Source organism: Alligator mississippiensis, chromosome 5 (genome assembly GCF_030867095.1).
Source record: "Alligator mississippiensis isolate rAllMis1 chromosome 5, rAllMis1, whole genome shotgun sequence".
NCBI lineage: Eukaryota > Metazoa > Chordata > Crocodylia > Alligatoridae > Alligator > Alligator mississippiensis.
This window is the reverse complement of record NC_081828.1, coordinates 97,184,490-97,197,987: the sequence shown is the minus strand read 5'-3', so window position 1 is coordinate 97,197,987 and position 13,498 is coordinate 97,184,490. Positions and strand designations below refer to the sequence as shown.

The 13,498-nt window shown below is 46.5% G+C and overlaps 1 long non-coding RNA gene across 2 annotated transcripts; it reads right to left on the bottom strand.

Annotated features, from left to right (window-relative positions):
- Positions 1–1,388: 1,388 nt before the first annotated feature.
- On the bottom strand, positions 1,389–12,928 carry LOC132250644 (uncharacterized). 2 transcript variants are annotated; one of them, XR_009462242.1, is made up of 3 exons: positions 12,773–12,928; positions 11,804–11,898; positions 1,389–1,949 (listed from the first exon to the last, which is right to left on the bottom strand). It is a non-coding gene; the product is annotated as an uncharacterized LOC132250644 (long non-coding RNA). The 2 variants fall into 2 exon arrangements; XR_009462241.1 differs by having other exon boundaries at positions 11,814–11,898.
- Between the last annotated feature and the right edge of the window lie 570 nt (positions 12,929–13,498).

Here is a 13,498-nt window from a genome sequence, read left to right as displayed (position 1 = left end):
TTGTAGTAGTTTGTGACCATTCGACCTCATCATCCCTTGGGGTGCTCTGGTGAACAAACGTTCCCCCAGATACTGGTGGTCACCCCTGATAAACTTATAGGTGGCCATCAGATCACCCCTGAGCCTGCGCTTTTCCAGGATAAAGAGCCACAGGGGTCTCAGCCTGTCATTGTAGGGTCTGCTTCCCTGACCTCTGATCATGCGCATGGCTCTTCTCTGGACTCTCTCAAGCTTCTCCACATCCTTTTTGAATTGTGGAGCCCAAAACTGGATGCAGTACTCCAGCTGCGGCCTCACTAAGGCCGAGTACAGGGGGAGAATGACGTCCTGGGATTTGCTTGAGAAGCATCTATGGATACAAGCCAGCGTTTTGGTTGCTTTACTAGCTGCAGCATCGCATTGCAGGCTTATGTTCATCTTGTGGTCAATGATGACCCCCAAGTCTCTTTCTTCCATAGTACTAGCCAACATAGCACTGCCGAGCCTATAAGGATGCTGCGGGTTTCCCCCCCCCCTGCCCCCAAGGTGGAGAACCTTGCATTTATCGGCATTGAACACCATCAGATTCTCGTCCGCCCTCTTGCTGAGCCTGTCCAGGTCAGCCTGGATCACCCGCGTGTCTTCTGGTGTGGATGCTTTGCCCCAAAGTTTGGTGTCATCTGCGAACTTGGCCAGTCCACTTCTGACTCCAGTGTCCACATCATTAATGAAGATGTTAAACAGTATGGGTCCAAGGACAGAGCCCTGGGGGACCCCACTGGTCACAGGACACCACAATGAGCGACTTCCATCAATTACTACCCTCTGGGTCTGACCCCGGAGCCAGTTTTCCAGCCAGTGGATCGTGGAGGACCCAAGGCAACAATTGGCCAGTTTTTCTAAGAGGCGATCATGGGACACCAGATTGAAGGCTTTTTTGAGTCAAGATATATGATATCAATCTCATCTCCCTTGTCCAGGTGATAGGTCATCTGGTTGTAGAAGGAAATGAGATTGGTCAAGCAAGACCTACCCGCAACAAACCCATGCTGGCTATCCATTAAGATGTTGGCGTCGGCCAGTCCATTAAGGATGGCCTCTTTAATAAACTTTTCTAAGATCTTCCCCAGGATACTTACCAGCATGGAGTCCGGATCCAGCTCCCTGCTGGATGCAGCAGGGACTGCCCAAATTGCTGAAGCTGTCCGAATCATTATGGAGAGTTTCTAATCAATTCAGACTGATTAATTGGTCCCCTGATTCAGTTCAGATTCTTAGATTTGGCCACCACCAAATCAGGCCGAATCTCCTCTGAATTCAATCAATACCTGAGGCTTTGCACAGCCCTAATAATAAGCTCTTCTAGAGACAAATTCTTGTCAGTGACTAAATAGTCATTGCTTCTGGTACCCATTTATTCTGTTTTATGTCAATTTCCCCCCCGCCCCCACAAGGCTACTAATACACTAAGAAATCTCAGCATGTTGTACATTGAAGCCATGCAGGACTTTACAGCACTAGCATGCATAGAAGCCAGACTTTTATGACCTTAAAGCATAGAACTCTTGCTACCTCAGCTAAATGGGAAACTTTTTTAGTTAAAACAGTAATTAGGGTCTGTGGCATGTAATTAAGCAGGACTTATTGCATCCAATATACATAAAGGGCAGTGGAACAGAGAAGGAGGTGGTTTGCAACTGGAGTTGGGTCATTTATGACTGCCCTCTTCAGTTATTACTGGGAACCAGTAAGTTACAGGTACAGGCTTGAGCAACTCAATTTGTGTTTACAGGGTCTTTAGCCACCAGATGTCAGTAGTGCCCTTGTCTCATTGTCCTTTGACTTGAGTTGATCCTTGACATTCTTTTGGCAGGTGTCTGTCAGCAATTTGTCTGACAAAAAGCTTCCCTGTGATAGTAGTTGTTACTGAGAATGTTCTCACTCTTCCTTGTTGCCCCTTTATGCCAGACCTGTGAAAATGTAACATAGAATAATGTTTTATCTGGTACATCAATTAGATCTTATAGTTGTGCACAGGAGCTAGTGGTTGTCCCCATGGTTGCACTGTCAGTATACCTTGTATGATAAAACACATTATGTGAGCCAACTGCATCCACCGACATCATGCCTGTTCCTTAGTGGCTTCTGTGACTGAGGAAATAAAGTGTAGATCAAGCCTAGCCTGTATCTCAGTTCCTAGTACTGCCAGACGTGAGATAAAAGTGGTGGACACTGCAGGGATATTTCTGTGCTACTGTTATTTAGTTACAGTTTAACCATCATGAATTTGTTAGGCTGTCAGTACCAGCAATTTGAAAGATGCCAGCTCTCCAGAATTCTCTCTCTCGAATGCTGCTTCGAAGCCTATTAATAATGGCAACTCTTAGTTCCTACCCTGAATAAGAGAGGAATAGTCTGAAAGGGTGTTCTATATCTTGGTTCTTCTATGTGTACACGTAAAGAAGCATGCCAGAAGCTGTTCCTTTTTACATGATGGATGCTTGGTCCTCAAATACTGAAAAGGCAGCTAAAATTAGGCCCTAGTCATCTGACCAGCCTGTCTCTGATTCCACTCCAAGTTTCTCGGCTGCATCTGTTGAAAGACTATGTTCTTCTGCATTTGAGTGGCAGTTTCTTCTGATGTGGGCAAAAAAGGAGCACTGCTTCAGAGATGAGCCAACACATAGAAATCTCTCTCCAGCACATCATGCCATGTGACTTCTTGGGTCTACTACCAGGAGAAGCCCCCAGAAAGTGGCTTCTTCCCATGTCCTGCTGATACTTGAAAACACATGTGATACCCACTACATCAGTAAACTGTTTTCCACAGTATTGATCACTAGGTAACCAAAAACTCTAACCCACATTCCTTAGACTTAAGAACAGATTCAGTATCATGCATGATACTGGGCCAGTATTCCATTTGACCATTACACAATGACAAGAGCCCTAATGGGGTTTATTTGTGTTTGTCCCCAGATTCATAACTCTGAAGATATATTTTGTTACCTTAAAGTAGTACTAAACACATTACTTCAGTTGGAACAGCAGGCTGTCTTTCAACAAGGGTATTGAAAGGGCAGAATCACCTTTAAGCTTAACCCAAGTTTCTGCCAAGAGTTCCATGTAAAAGAGTCCATTCACCTCCTGACTTTCCATTCCCAACCTGTGATGAACCCCCTTAATAAGCTAAACTTCTTGTATTTGATGTGGTACAGACATTGCTTAAAAAAAAAAAAAAAAAATCCTGATCAGCATTAGTTTCATTAGCTAGTGAGGGGGAATATTGGACCCAAAAAATCAATGCAGGAATTCCTCATACTGATTAAGCAGACAATGAATATAAATTAACCTCAGCAAAACCATACAGTTAATGTTAAAGAAAAACTAAAATCCCCTTCAATCCAAGAACAGGTCTTTGCATTTTTAAACTCACCCTATTTAAATAGAAATTGACTGAAATATATCATAGATTTCATAGACATTAGGGCTGGAAGGGACCTCGGAAGATCATCGAGTCCAGCCCCCCGCCCAAAGGGCAGGACGTCAGCTGGGGGAATAGGATCCCAGCAAGATAAGCATCCAGTTTCATCTTGAAGGTGTTCAATGAAGGCGCTTGAACAACCTCCGGCGGCAGGCTGTTCCAGAACTTGGGGGCTCGGACAGTAAAGAAATTCTTCCTTATGTCCAGCCTGAAACGATCTTGTAGTAGTTTGTGACCATTCGTCCTCGTCATCCCTTGGGGCGCTCTGTTGAACAAACGTTCCCCTAGATACTGGTGATCACCCCTGATAAACTTGTAGGTGGCCATCAGATCACCCCTGAGCCTGCGCTTTTCCAGGCTAAAGAGCCCCAGGGCTCTCAGCCTGTCATCGTAGGGTCTGCTTCCCTGACCTCTGATCATGTGCGTGGCTCTTCTCTGGACTCTCTCAAGCTTCTCCACATCCTTTTTGAATTGTGGAGCCCAAAACTGGACGCAGTACTCCAGCTGCGGCCTCACTAAGGCCGAGTACAGGGGGAGAATGACGTCCCGGGATTTGCTTGAGAAGCATCTATGGATGCAAGCCAGCGTTTTGGTTGCTTTACTAGCCGCAGCATCACATTGCAGGCTCATGTTCATCTTGTGGTCAATGATGACCCCCAAGTCTCTTTCTTCCATAGTGCTAACCAACATAGCACTGCCGAGCCTATAAGGATGCTGCGGGTTTTTCTTCCCAAGGTAGAGAACCTTGCATTTATCGGCGTTGAACACCATCAGATTCTCGTCCGCCCACTTGCTGAGCCTGTCCAGGTCAGGTCAGCAGTCTTCTGGCGTGTATGCTTTGCCCCAAAGTTTGTTGTCATCGGCGAACTTGGCCAGTCCGCTTCTGACTCCAGTGTCCACATCGTTAATGAAGATGTTGAACAGTATGGGTCCAAGGACAGAGCCCTGGGGGACCCCACTGGTCACAGGACACCACGATGAGTGATTTCCATCAATTACTACCCTCTGGGTCCGACCCCAGAGCCAATATTCCAGCCAGTGGATCGTGGGGGACCCAAGGCGACAATTGGCCAGTTTCTCCAAGAGACGATTATGGGACACCAGATCGAAGGCTTTTTTGAAGTCAAGATATATGACATCAATCTCATCTCCCTTGTCCAGGTGATAGGTCACCTGGTCGTAGAAGGAAATGAGATTGGTCAAGCAAGACCTACCCGCAACAAACCTGTGCTGGCTATCCCTTAAGATGTTGGCGTCGGCCAGTCCATTAAGGATGGCCTCCTTAATAAACTTTTCTAAGATCTTCCCCGGGATAGAAGTCAGGCTGATGGGCCTATAGTTAGCCGGATCCACTTTCCTCCCTTTCTTGAAGATAGGCACCACGTTGGCCTTCTTCCAGTCTTCGGGCACTACACCAGAGCACCAAGAGTTTTCAAAGATCCGCGCTAGAGGCTGGGCTATGATGCTCGCCAGCTCCTTGAGTACCCTGGGGTGAAGATTGTCAGGGCCGGCTGACTTGAAGGTATCCAGCTTCTCAAGATGTTCCTTCACAAAGTCAGCATTAATGGAGGGCAGGGGATCACCCTCATCCGGACTTCCCGGCCCTGTAGCAGGCACAGGCGTCCCATGGGGCTGATGAAAGACCGACGCAAAGTACCTATTTAATAGGTTGGCTTTTTCCTGGGCGTCAGTTGCCCCATCTGGTTCAGCAGGGGTCCAACGTTGCCCCTGCTTTTCCTCCGGCTCCCCACATATCTGAAAAAGGACTTTTTATTGTCCTTGATGCTCAAAGCTAGCTGGAGATCAGTTGCAGCCTTGGCTTTCCTGGTCTGCTCCCTACAGGACCGGACCAGTGCAGAATAATCCTCCTTGGAGGTGACTCCCATCCTCCATCCTTTGTAGGCCTTTCTTTTTAGCCTCAGGAGGTCTGCTAGGTCCCTGGAGAGCCAGGGGGGCTGCTGTGCCCTCTTGCTGCCTTTTCTCTGAGATGGAATAGATTTAGTTTGTGCATTGAGGATCGCTCCCTTGAGGAGCAACCACTCTTCTTGAACTCCCCTCTCCCTGTGGTCACAGTCCCTTAGGGCCTCACTGACAAGCCTCCTGAGCTTGTCAAAGTCGGCTTTCCTGAAGTCAAGGACTTGCGTGTTGCTGACCGACTTGCCAGCTTTTCGGCGGATGGTGAAGGTGATCAGCTCGTGGTCGCTGTCACCCAGCTTCCCATTGATCACTAGGTCGCCGACTAGGTCATCCCCAGTAGCCAGCAACAGGTCGAGCAGTGCTTTGCCTCTCGTTGGCCCATAGACCTCTTGAGTCAGGTAGAGGTCATCCACGCACGAGAGGAAGCTCTGCGACGGCTCAGATTTTGCTGAGCGATCCTCCCACGAGATGTCCGGGTAATTGAAGTCACCCATGACAACCATGGTCCTGGAGCAAGCTGCCTCATCCAGTTCCTGAGCAAACTCCTGGTCTAGCTCAGGACTTTGGGTGGGAGGTCTGTAATAGACTCCCACCATTGTGTCCCCTGTGCTGTGTTCCCCACGGATTTTAACCCAGAGGGTCTCCAGCCGTCCACCCTGGTCCCCAATATCGGCTTGCAGGGACGCGTAGCTTTCCTTGACATAGAGAGCTAAACCCCCGCCCCTTTTCTCTACACGATCCCTCCTGTACAGGGTATAGCCATCTATCCCCGTGGTCCAGTCATGGGTGGAGTCCCACCAGGTCTCCGTGATCCCTATGACATCGTAATTGTTTGCACTGAGCAGGAGGATAAGCTCCTCCTGCTTATTCCCCAAGCTCCTGGCATTTGTGTACAGGCAGGCAAGCGCCCCCTGCGGGGCTCCTTCCTTGCCCACAGATTTTACCAGGGCTGGGGCTGGGGCGGGCTCCCTTGAGTGCCATGATCCGCTGGCTTTGCAAGGATTGCTCAGCGGGCCAGCAGTGGCGGTCGTCCCCCCGTCCCCCAGCGGGCTTAGTTTAAAGCCCGGTGGAGCAGGTCAGCCAGTCTGGCTGAGAAGAGCCTCCTCCCTAGGGGAGAGAGGTGGAGACCATCTCTTCCCAGCAGCTCGCTGCCTCTCTCGCCAAAGAGCGGGCTGTGGTTGTGAAAGCCAAAGCCTTCCTGACGACACCAGCGCCGCAGTCTTTGGTTGACCACATAGATCCTCCTGTCCCTTCTCAGCCCATAGCCTGAGACTGGGAGGATCGACGAGAACACCACCTGTGCCCCCAGACCCTTAAGCCCCGCTCCCAAATCCCTGAAGCGCCTCATGACCTGGCTGGGAGTGCTCCGAGCCGTGTCATTGGTGCCCACATGAATAAGGAGCATGGGATAGCGGTCTGTGGGTTTGAGAAGCTTGGGGATCCTCTCTGCAATGTCCCGGATGCGGGCCCCTGGGAAGTAGCAGACTTGCCGGGCTAAGGGGTCAGGGTGGCAGATTGGCCCCTCCGTCCCCCTCAGGAGGGAGTCTCCCACAACAAACCCCTTACGTTTTGTCTTGGGGAGAGCAGGGGCGGGAGTTGCAGTTAGGCCCATGTTGCCTGTGGGGGCCGGCAACTCACTAATATGGATGTATTAGAAACACATGCCCTTTCCCCAGCAGTGCATATCTAAAGCGAATTATAAAAATGTTTGCACCATCAGCCTGTATTTCCATTAGCACTTCATATTTTTAACTGGTTTGTCAATTTACCTTATATTTTTTTCATTCACAATCATCATTCTATTGATTTCTATTACAGTTTACATTTATATAAAATTTCTTCTCCCTAAATTCTGCTACCAAATATCTGAGAGAAAGGCAGTCAGCTTCCTCCTTGTCCTTTCAGAAATTCAGTACTGCTGCAGTAGTTATTTTTAGAAAGATAATGCCGTTTATATGCATACACCAGAGGCAAGGTAAAGCCTGGCATGAAGGATATGTTGGCATGCTTTCAGGTAACAACAGTAGTTATGTAAAGAATACATGGTTTTATGGGAATCATATTACAGGACCACTATTTTTTTTATTTTTCTGCTGCCTAAAAGCAAGTATGGTATGGTATATTGGCCGTGCTTGGCATCAGGATGATAAAGGATACCATGTTCCTTCCTACATCAAAAACAATGTACAGTAAAAATATCTGTTATCGGTACTTTACTAACCAGAATACTCTGTTAACCAGAATTTCAGTGGAGAGAGTGCCGCACTGCTGTGCTGCCTGCTGTGCCGCTTTCACCGGCAGGACACATGCTGTAGTGTTAAGCATACTGTACTTTTAAGTGTTCTAGGTGCATGTCATGTGCTGCCAATAGTGTACTACATGTAACTTCAGTGTACTGCCTCAGAATTTTTCTTCACTCCAGTGCTGCTTTACTACTACTTGATTGGCAAGTACCTGTATACCATTATTCTTTATATAGTATGTTATACTGTAATGTATTGTACACTAATTATGTGAAAATTTTCACTACAAGTATGGCACCGTCTTCCTTGCTAGGTACACGCTCATATCATTTTTAGGTAACCCTCCCCCAATTGTTCACTTATGCCAAATAACAGAGATTTTATTGTAGCTGTTTCTGTGTGGAAAGGAACATTTGGAATACCTGTTTAGCTTGAACATGGTTACACTGTTTTGGTTTAGGCAAAAGCTCCTCCAAAGGCAATATGGCATGCTTGATGGCACCACTTCCAAGGAAAGAAAGTTAAAGTGTAAACATGGTTTCAGTTGAGCCTCTTAGGCTAGGTCAGTGGTCCCCAAACTCTGAAAAATTGCACACCAACTTAAAATGATATAACCTTAAGTACCACCAGCAAATCTTTGTTATATGAAGTAGTTATAATAAATCTGTGGATGCGTACCACTGATAGGTTGTGTGCATACCACTGGTGGTACACATACCCCAGATTGGAAACTGCTGGGCTAGGTAAAGGCACTCAAAGAGCTCAAGGCAGAATCAAAAAGTTATATGGTTTTCTGTAAGTTGCATAGTTTATATCAGTGGAGAACAGAACTCACATTCACTCTTTGGTGGGCAGAGGAGGGGGAAGTCTTAGACAGGGTTCTGCCATTTTTAAACCAGTCTGTGCATACCAAACTACTGTTCTGTTATGGGCATAGATCAGTCTGTGTGCTGAACTTGTGTTATGGCTGTAACCTAGTTTCTGATTACTTATACCAGTAAGAGTGTAATGTCTGTACCTGGCCTAAAATGATAGAGAATAGCTTTTCTGCACTCAACCATGTCATATCATTAAAGCTAATTGTGTCAGGGTTATCACTTTTCACAGCAAAAGGAAAATCAAACATACTCTCCATCTTAATATTAATTAATGGCAAATAAAGTTAAAAACAAAAAATCGATAGAGAACAGGGAATAAAGTCATAGTACTCCTAAATCCCCATCTTATGAAAACCTATACACGGGTTTAACTCTAAGACTAGTAAGTCTCTTGAACTCAGTGCCTCAAAAGAAGCTTCTAGAAAGAGGTCACTTGAAAGAAAAAAAAAAAAAAGAGGACCATTAGACTTTAAGCATAGTGTTAAAGTAAAAACTACAAGCACAGCTTCAAGATTGCTGCCTTTAAGGCATGTTACATGGTAGCGTTTGTTTGAAATGCAAAACTCTAAAACCCTTGGTTCAGAGATGATGCCTTTTAAATTAGACCAACTAAGAAATTGCAAACAAAAGCAAACTTTCTTTACAAGCTTTGGGCATGTGCCCTTTTTCAAGCTGAGGGGAAAAAAAGTGTTTGTTTGATTCTTTTATTGGTCTAGTATCCAAATATAGTGGGATCCTTGAAAGTCTATGAAAACCCAAGCTATTTAGCACAATTAGTGTTCTCTTGGATTGCAGGGGGGTGGGGGGGTGTGAAGCAGCTGTTCAGGTGTATGGTTGATGACCCAATGGTTACAATTTCAAGGTTATACTAGAAATGCTCATGACACATCCCTGTCAAATTCCAACAAATCTGTGAATTCTGCTAAATGCCTTGTCACAAGGACATGAAAAGGGAAGGGATGGGCAGAATGAATACTGGGAATTGCCTTCAATGTGTTCAGGAGGAACTCACTACATCTTTGATGGAGACAGACAGACAGACAGACAGACAGACAGACAGACAGACAGACAACTATTCATTTAGAAAAAAAAATGGGGTGCAGTGCTGCATCTCCCTCTTCAACCCCTTTATCATTAATTCACATTGGAGCATCAAGGCCATTATTTTTAAAAGGAAAAATACTGAAAAAAAAAAGCCCCAACAAAAACAAACGAACAAAAAACACCTCTATTCAGTGATAAAATGTAGGCCTCATCCCTCCACACAAGCTGGTACTTATAAAAATAAGTTTCAAGCTTCCATGCCCACAGATTGACACTCCTCTCATCTAAATGTGAGAGATCTAGTAGCATTTGGTACAATGCAAGATACAGATATGTGGCTTAATGGCCTAGTCTGAACCAAAGAGAAAAAAAAAAAAAATGACCTTGATTGTAGCCTTATTTGTATGCAGTTTTATATAGATGTTGCTCTTTCCAATAGGCAAGTGGTAAGATATAGGTATAGTTAAGCTGATCAACCCTTTCATGTGATACAACTGATAAAAAATTCTTATGTTAGTATAGTTCATTCCCCAAAACTTAAAAACAGAAGTCTCATGAGTGGAATAACTAAATATGAATTAAGCTAACACAGTGTGAACATAACTTTATCCCTTGGCATTAGAGGGCACTTTTCTCAGAGGTAAGAGTTGTGAGTTTAAGTGTATTCAGCTAGGAGATTTGAACACAGCTATCCTTATTCTCAGTGAGAGCTGTCCATATTCTCACTGAGTATCCATTGGGATACAAGGTAAGAGACAGGTGGTGGTATTAGCTACAGCTCAGAAGCTTTAGTTTCTGATTCAGTTCAGTGGAGATTTGGCCCGATTCAGTGGCTGAATCTCTGAATCCGAATCAAATAAGGAGACCCTTTAATCTCTCCGAACTGATCAGAACCTTCCAAACCAATTCAGAAAAAGTTGGCAATTCAGATGTAGACACAGCTTTAAATGTTTATTCTACATACCTCAAAGGTACCAGGCGGCTTGTGAATGCTGAGATGCTGGGGTGGATGGAGCATCCCACAGGAGTGTGGGGGGACCCCCCAGTACACTCCGCAGCAGACCCAGAAGTGGATCAGAGGCACTTCTGGTCTGCTTCTGGGTCTGCTGGGGAGTATGCTAGAGGTCCCCAATATCTCCTGGCTTGGTGACTGGTGCCTCCTGGGTCAGGGGGGGCACCTGGGGTCCCCCCCTCATGGCTGATTGCCAAGTCAGAGGGGCACAGGGAGGGCCCCCAGTATGCTCGTTGGTGGACCCAGAAGTGGACCAGAAGTACTCCTGGTACACTTCCAGGTTTTCCACCGAGCATGTGAGTGCCACCTCCCTCCCCACTCCAACCGCTGTTCTCCTGTGGGATGCTCCATCCACCCCAACATCATAGCATTCAGGAGCCATACCCAGTACCTCAAGGTATGTAGAAGAAACATTTAAAGCTGTGTCTGTGGCCGAATTGCTGATTCTCCAAATTAGCATCGAATCTTCAGGTTTGGATTCAGCTGAATTGAATCAGGGACAGTGAACTGAAATCAATGAATTGAAGCACTATCCTTGATTTGGGCCGAATCCGAATTGAATACAGCCTGTTTCTCACACCCCTAGTAGTAGCATCATTACCACCTTTTCTTCCTGTGCTGTGTGGGGCCTAAGCCAATAGGTGTGCAAGCCAGTAGGAAAACATATCGGATCAGGAAAGACATGCAGAGAAATTTCTAGTCATGGATTGCAGTGGGGCCTAGGTCTGAGTTAGGCACATAGGTGCTCTACAGGTTTGAAATGTGGGTTAGTTAAACATGCCCAGAAGAATATTTAGAAACCTAGAGACCATTACTAGAGGAGACCTGAGTGGGAATTTTGAGGATCCAACATTGGATTTTGGGACCTTCATTGGCAGTTAGGTGGCATGTAGACACTTAAGTTTCTCTTTCCCCTTTTTTAATCTAACCAAAGTGTTTTTCTTTCTTCTGCACATGTAGCTAACTTCATAAAGACCAATTTCTGAAGTGGGTAGCAAGAACCAACTGGTCTTCAGAGAGAGAACTATTTTAAATTTGAGAAATTAAATTCTACAGGAGAATCCTTTGTATAGGATTTAGGGCTTTCCTTGCCTTTTAATCTCTTAAATATTTTCTTCTGTATGCGACTGCATTTATGTAGTTAAGCCCGTGTGTGCAGCAATTATATAGCACTTCAACAGTTCCCTGGATGAATGGAATACATTCACATTCTCTGCATCCATACAGAAGGAAAAGAAGCTCTTACACTTTCTTACTTTGATTGTTCCCCATTTCCAGAGCAGTGTGTGTAGAGATGTATCTGCCTGGCTTTCCACGTTCTGTAAAAAGTATTCCAAGATCCTTGAAAAAGGCAGTAGGAGAGAAAATTGAACAGTTGTGGGCATGGAGAAGAATGGGCAGGCTAGATATGGACATGAGACTAGATTTTATTTAAATTCTATTAAGGGGCAGTGTAACAGGGCACCCTCCCCAGCACCATCTTCCTGATCATCCACACCTTATGTGGGGTGCCCTTGGAGCCCTCTTGGAATTCTTCTGTCCCACCCTAATCTTGCCTGCCACATCTTAATGAAAGTTATGTGAGCAGGAGACTGCCTATTATGTTGGGGTCTCTCCTGGGATGGCCTGACCCCTTCTTCTCTAGCTAGGCTTCTCCATCCAAACCCACTAAATAGTGTTTGACTCCAAGGCTCTAGCTTTTCCTTCCAGTGTCTGGAAGCTCATGACCCCCTTTTCTGCTCCCTCATGGAGCATGGCACTCCCTGAGCCAGAGGCATGGGTGCCAGCCCCACAGCCAGGGGGGGGGGGGGTCACAAGTTCAAAACCAGGGTGTGACCCCCACCAATCCAAAATAGAGAAGAAGATATACCTGCACCCCCAGGTGCACCAGGTCTCCAGGGTCTTTTTAAGAGGATTCCAAAACTTTGCCTTTACTGGCACTCGGGTTCTCCGCAGCCCTGTCTCCCTCTGTGCCTCCCTGGCACCGGGGCTGTGCCCCCCAAAAAGCTGTACCTTCACTGGTGCTAGGGTCTGTGCCCCCAAAAGCTGCACCCTCACTGGCACCAGGGCTCCTACTCCAGAGTGGGCCCCCAAAATTGAGGCCTCCTCCATCCCCCAATAGCCTCACCCAAACCTCTGGTCTTATTCAATAATCCCCAAAACAAAATAATAATAATAACTCCACATGCTCAATCAATGCAGTGGGTCAGCTTACATGAACTCTCTCCAAGACTCGGCTCCACACTGCCAGCTACAGTCCTGGTTGTGGATACAGTAGTCATCTCGTAGGGGCTTTGGTAGCTTCCCCCTTCCTACCATGACCCACTCCCCAAACTCCTTCCTAGAGCTCTCAAGGGAACTGCTTCCCCTTTGGCTGTTGACCTCCTTACTACTGTTTAACCCAGGGTTTTTATAGTCCTGCCTCTTCCTGTCAGCTGACTAGCTGTCCCAGTTCAGGAGTTAACACCTTCCTCACCAGACCTCCGTGCCCAGAAGGTTCTGGCCTTATAGGGGCACACCTTCTTCCTCATGACAGGGTTAGGGTTTCCTGTCACAGGCAGCACCAGAGGGGGTGCAGTAGCTCCCCCTTTTTTTGGGCACTGGCATGTCAACTCAGTGGCTGTGATACTCAGCTCCTGCTTTCATGCAGTTCCAGCTCTACAGCCCAGGGGCTGAAGACTGGTGCCATTTATTCCCACTTTTCCCTTGCTTCTAAAATTGGGGTTGGGGGGCAGAAGAAAGGAAGGGAAGACCAAATAGCAATAGAGCTCATCCCCTTGGTTCTGGAGCTGCATGCAAGCAGGGGCTCAAGGCAAACCCTGTGGTAACAAGCTGATGAGCTCCCAGAGCTCCCAGTCAGAGGAACTTTGATGTGTTGATGCTCTTAGAGAACTCACTGGTATCCAGGAGCATGGTGAGGTGGGATAGCCCTGGCTACACC